Raw genomic sequence first — 6,000 nt, 5'->3', positions numbered from 1 at the left:
TTTACCAGGTAATTTCTTCTTTACCACATCTTGAATCTGTGGATGTTGGTCTGGTTTTCATGAACCTCTATGCATTTCATTTCCATTTGATTCACTCTTAAAGTGTTCCCTCTTTCGTTTTCCTTCTGCATGGACCTCCGAGATCCGTGTCAGCATTTCCTTCTGGCATGGGCTGTCAATGCTGCAATCCGTGTCAGCAGGCCAATCGCCATGTGCAGAACAGAGAGGGCTGTGTGCACAGTCACAGAGCTTCAAGGGAAAGCCGTTCTCAATCTACTGCCATGTCTGCATTGAAGTATGCAAGCTGTTTACTTCAATTGGAGTAGGGTGGATATTAATTCACCTTCTGTTGATAGCTTAATGGTGAATTGAACAATTTAATGTCCTCAGTCATGTTCCTGAGGGACTGCTTTGTACTTAGCATTATCTTTGCCACTTCTGCTAATAGTTCTTCTTTGAAAGGCAAATAATTGAATAATACGCTTAACTTGCGGCAGATGATTATCCATCAAAATCAAAAATACTGTATCCTTTTAGAGTCAAAGAGTTGTACAGCACAGAAATAGACCGAACTCATCTATGCCGATTAGATATCCTAAATTAATCTATTTCCATTTGGTCCGTATCCCTGTAAACTCTTCCTTTTCATGTGACCAACCAGATATCTTTTAAATGTTGTAATTGTACCAGCCTCCACTATCTCCTCTGGCAGCTCATTACAAACACACACCATCCATTGCATCAAAAAGCTACACCTTAGGTCCCTTTTAAATCTTTTCCCACTCACCTTAAACCTATGCCCTCTAGTGGTGGACTCCCTCCACCCCAGAGAAAAGTATATTTACTCTATCCGTGCTACTCATGATTTTATAAACCTCGATAAAGTCACACCGCAGCCTCTGATGCTCCAGGGAAAATAGCCCCAAACTTTTCAGCCTCTCCCTTTCGCTCAAACCCTCCAACCTCAGCAACACCTTTGTAAATCTTTTTTGCACCCTCTCAAGTTTAACTTGTTGGGTGTACTACTATGTTATATGAATAACCTCAGTTAGAATTCATCCATGAGATCAAGTGGGTTGTATTGTTCATGCTTACTCTCTGTTATTTGCTTCTTCTGGCACTGATTTATTGAATTTTGTCCTTCGTTCTATCTTCAACTCATTTAAAATAAGCAACTTTCTGCCTGTTGATAATGTGGAATATGGGATATGCAGGGAAGGAATCCACATTAGAGATCAATGTAAGTTAGTACAAGTTAATGATTATTCAGCCAGTTTACTACCTTCCTGTGAGATAGCTGTTAAGCAAGACAGTGTGATTATTATGTATACATGGCCAATGCTGAACCAAGATTTCCTATCCTTTCCCAATCTTATCTCCACAAACCACTTTAATTTGCTTCAAACCTTAAAGGAAAACTAACAGTACACTATTTTTTGGTAAGTTATTTATCTCAAATGCAGCTGACAGATAGAAGTGGCAGGAAGCCCATACACAAAACTAACTGGCTTGGAAACCAGAGCTGAACTGATGGCTTGCTGTAGGGATGTATTTTATCTGACAGTTTCAAAATAATAAGCCCGAGTTTCAAATCGTTTAAACAGCCTCTGAGAAAGTGAATGCATTACTAAGATTTATAACAGTTCCTCCTTTTCTTCTAAAAGCATTGAATCCTTCCGGTCATTATAGTCCCATGATGCCAGTCACTTGTAGCTCATCCAAATGATTAGATGTGACTTCAGACAATGTATCAACAAACTCAATCCTGTCCATACCCAGCTTGTAGACTGACTGTACATAGATGCATCCATGAAGAGCTCTTGGATAGTAAACAGGAGCAGAAGCCCTGACATTTTAACTTCCAAAGACAATCAAGGTCAGTTATTGTGGCACCTCTATCATTCTGGCTAAAATCATCTAACTCAGCAGAACCTGGGGTCTTTTGGAATGGCTTTTTCAGGTATTCGCTGGCTAAGCTGCAAAGTCATTAACAGAGAAGCCAATTCATTGCCTCGTAAAAATGCTTAGAAGAGGAGGAATGAAATACAGTAATAGGGTATTGGTGCTGGTTATATTGTTCTTTGTAATAGCCAACACAAACTTGATGGAGCAAATGGATCCTTTCCATGTTATCTCTTATAATTTCATGAATCCAACAATGACAAGTATACAGACCAGGTAACTTGCTTCTACTCACCAGTGTGAAGTAAACTAAGTGTAGTTGGCGTTGACGGCATGCTACTTTTTGAATTATGAGTGGATGTCCTGTACAGGAAGTAGCTATGCTTATCTCTAAGTCTTCCCCAACATTTTGTTTTGGGTCATAATGTAATTTTCTACTTTTGGGCAATAGCCAAAGTTGTCACTGCCTGAGGCTGATGATGGCTGAAATGTTAATGAGTTGAGCAATAAGGGGTTAGGGAAGCGTACTGACATCTGTCACGACAGGAAACATTAATATAGTGTAGAATGTACGTGCATAGAAGTTATGTGCTGTACTCTTACATACCTTCAAAGTGCAAAACAAGGTAAAGGCAAAAAAAAGTCTGTACTTGATATTAAAAAGAGTCAAATTAAAGTCTCAAGGCATTTTTAATTTACACAAGAATAATGAACCTCATATTTTGCAAAAATGTTATGAAAAGATTTCATAAGGATTTTGAAAAGATTGTGGAATAAGCAGCACATTTTCTGTGGAATGAGTCCTGCCTTGGAGGTTTGGAGGTAACAGGAGGCAAAGAGTGAATCTTGACAGATGAGGAACAGAGGGGCCCTGGCTTTGAGACTCTGGGCAGGTGGGTACGATTGGAAATTGTTGTTGGTTAGAATCGTACAAGACTGACCAGTATCTGGCTGTATTTGACAGGAAGATTATGTTGCATATCTTCATCACTCTCATGAATTTTAAACCAGTCCATAAGCCTGTTCCTCAGCAGGGGACAGGGCAATTGTGAAGTTGGAAACTTATCTGATGATGGACCCAACGTTTCTCAGCTCCTGCTTAACATGCAGATTCCAAGGGCTAAGGGAAACCCACACCAAGCAATCTTAAGAATCCAAATCAGGTAAAGACCAAAGCAAGGCTACAGTCTCTTTAACGTCAAACCATCCGGTCATTTCTCAGGATTGACTATGGCTCACACCCTGTGAGACTGAATTATACAGAAACCTTGATCCCAAAAGTGGCCTGACCAACCATGTCTGAGACCCTGGACTGATAATGGATAACATCCCTGACTTCATCTGTTGGCACCATCTGACTGACAACAGTCTGCCTTGACTCAAATGAACACTGTTCCCCTTAGGCTTTGAGACATGGCCCATTGGTTAATGGGTACTTCCTCGGCTTGGTCAGTAGGAGGAGACTTCAGCAGAATGAGATAAAGGTTCAGTGAGTATACTCTTGGAAATTTTGTTCAAAGCGAACATTCAGTGTGGGGATGGATTGCAGACGGAGAAGCTTTCTATAAGGTTTTCTGTAAATAGTAGCTGCGCCAGATTGAGAGGTGAGTGGGGGAGGATAAAAGGCGTGGATCGAGAGATCAACCTGCATTGAGACCAGTAGTGACGTTACAAACTACAGGTGCGGAGACAAAAGCTGAGTGGGGGGTTGGATTGGTGAATATTTCCAAACTCCAAAAGTTTGTATTTAGGTTGTTTTGCTTTCTTCTTTTTAAAATAGCTGAAGTACAAGATTTGCATTTTTCTTTATTTTAAGGAAACAAAATTACAGTAAACTGTGAACAGCAGGGAATCTATTCATTAATTTATAAATTAAACCAAATCCAATAATGATGGCCGGCTGGGTGATGTGTTGCAGCTACAGGTGAGAGCTGCTGGACACTGTCGTGATCCAGAGCAAACACAGCTCTAGTAAGCATTTAGAGCTCAAGGAGCTTTGAATCAGAGTTGAGAAGCCAGAGTCTAGGCTCCAGATATTGCACGACATCAGGAAAGGGGAACATTACCTGGACTTACTCCAGAGGCAGTCAAATCCCTCAGACTCATAATTCAAAATTGACAGGTCGGAGGACCAGGGGAGGGGTGGAAGGTAAAGCTGAGGAGCATCAGCCCCTGCAATTGTCAAACAAGTGCAAAGTTCTTGTAAGCTGTGGAGGAGGAGAGCAGGGACTGCAGGGAGAATGAGTAAACTCACCAAGACACCTTGGTACAGCAAGCCTTTTCAAATGGGAATAGGGAATAGGAATGCAGTAGTGGTGGGGATAATAATTAAAGGATTAGATTCAGTTCTCTGCAGCTGTGTGGGTGTTCTGAAGACTGTGGCACCTGCCTGCTGCCAGGACTCAGAACATATCCTCAGAGTAGGAGAACAACTTGGAGTGGAATGGGTTGGGATTCGGTGGTCATTGTTCACATTAGTACCAGCATTAATAGGAGGAGGAGTAGAAAGGAAGTTTTTCTGAAAGATTTTGAACAGCAAAGACCTAAATGAAAAAGCAGAACCTCTTAGGTAATAATGTCTAGATTACTACCAGAGCCATAGGCAAACTGGCATAGAGTAAATAAAGTCAAGGAGTTAAATGTCTGGCTCAAAGATTGGTGTGGATGGAATGATTGACAGTTTGTGGGTGACTGGCACCGGTACTAGGATAAAAAGCTCTTCTGGTGGGATGGACTTCACTTAAACCATGTTGGAGCAAGTGACCCAGCAAATCAAATAGTTAGGGCTTTAAACGATTTGGTGGGCAAGGGGAGTTTGCCGGGGAGGGGACAAATGTAAACTTACAAAACAAGGGGATAGAGCAGCACTACAGGGTAGCTATTTGGATAATGATACCAAGTAAACAGAGGGAAAATGGTTAAAAATTAGTGGTTCTTTAGTTGGATGCATATAGTCTTTGAAACAAAATAATTGAAATAAGGCACAAACACTGGAGAATGGGTGTAATCTTACTGTAAAGACAGAAATGTGGTTACAAGGAGATGAAAGCTGGGATCTAAATATTCAGGGGTGTGATTTTCTAAAGGACAGGCAGGAAGGAAAAAATGGTGAGATAACATTGTTAGTTTGGGAAGGAATAAGTAAGACAGCAAGAAATGATTCTGGAAAAGATGATACAGAATCTATATGGGTTGAGGTAAGAAATAACAAGAGGAACATTACATTGGTCACAGTCATCAATAGAGCCCCTAAAAGTAGTTATTCATTAAGATAGAGAATAAATCAGAAGAAAATTAGGGCATGTAAAAAATGCAGTACATCAATCATGGGAAACTTTAACCTTCATAATGGAACAGTTTACTAGAACAATCTGTTATGGATCCAACCAGGAATCAGGCTGTTTTGCATCTGGTGATGTATAATGAGATGAATGTAATTTTGATATCAGAGCAAAAGGAAGATGACCATAACATGGTAGAATTTAGCATACAATCTGAGAGAGAGGAACTTGGGTTGAAAACAACAGAGCAAAACATAATTGAGGTAATTACAAAGGAATGAGAGCAGAGCTGGCTGGAACAGATTAAGAAAGGAGTTGAAAGCAAAAGCAGTTGAGGGAAAAAGGCAGAGATTTAAGAAAATAGTTCTTGGCTCATAGCAAAGTTACATCAAGTGAGGAAGAAGGATTCCAGTATAATCCAACACCAGGGATGTTAAGGCTAGCGTCAAATTGAGAGAAAAAAAACATACAATGTGGCAAAAATTAGTGGTAAGCAGAGGATTAGGAAACTTTTAAAAACCAAAGACAAACAAACAAAAAGGAGGGGAGAAGATCAACTTTAGTAAATCTTTCAAGTAATACCAAAACAATCAAGAGCTTCTTTACATATATACAAGGGAAGAGAAGTGAAGCCAAAGTAAAGGTTGGCCCTTTGATAACAAGGCTGGGGATATAATAATGGGGAACCAGAAAATGACAGAGGAGTTGAATAAATATTTTGCATCAGTCTTCACTGTAGAAGACACTAATAGCATTCCAAAATTACTAAATAATTAAGAGGCAAAATGAGAAGAAATAAATACAATAATTATTGCTC

Source organism: Chiloscyllium punctatum, chromosome 37 (genome assembly GCF_047496795.1).
Source record: "Chiloscyllium punctatum isolate Juve2018m chromosome 37, sChiPun1.3, whole genome shotgun sequence".
Classification (NCBI taxonomy): Eukaryota; Metazoa; Chordata; class Chondrichthyes; order Orectolobiformes; family Hemiscylliidae; genus Chiloscyllium; species Chiloscyllium punctatum.
This window is presented reverse-complemented; position numbering follows the sequence as displayed.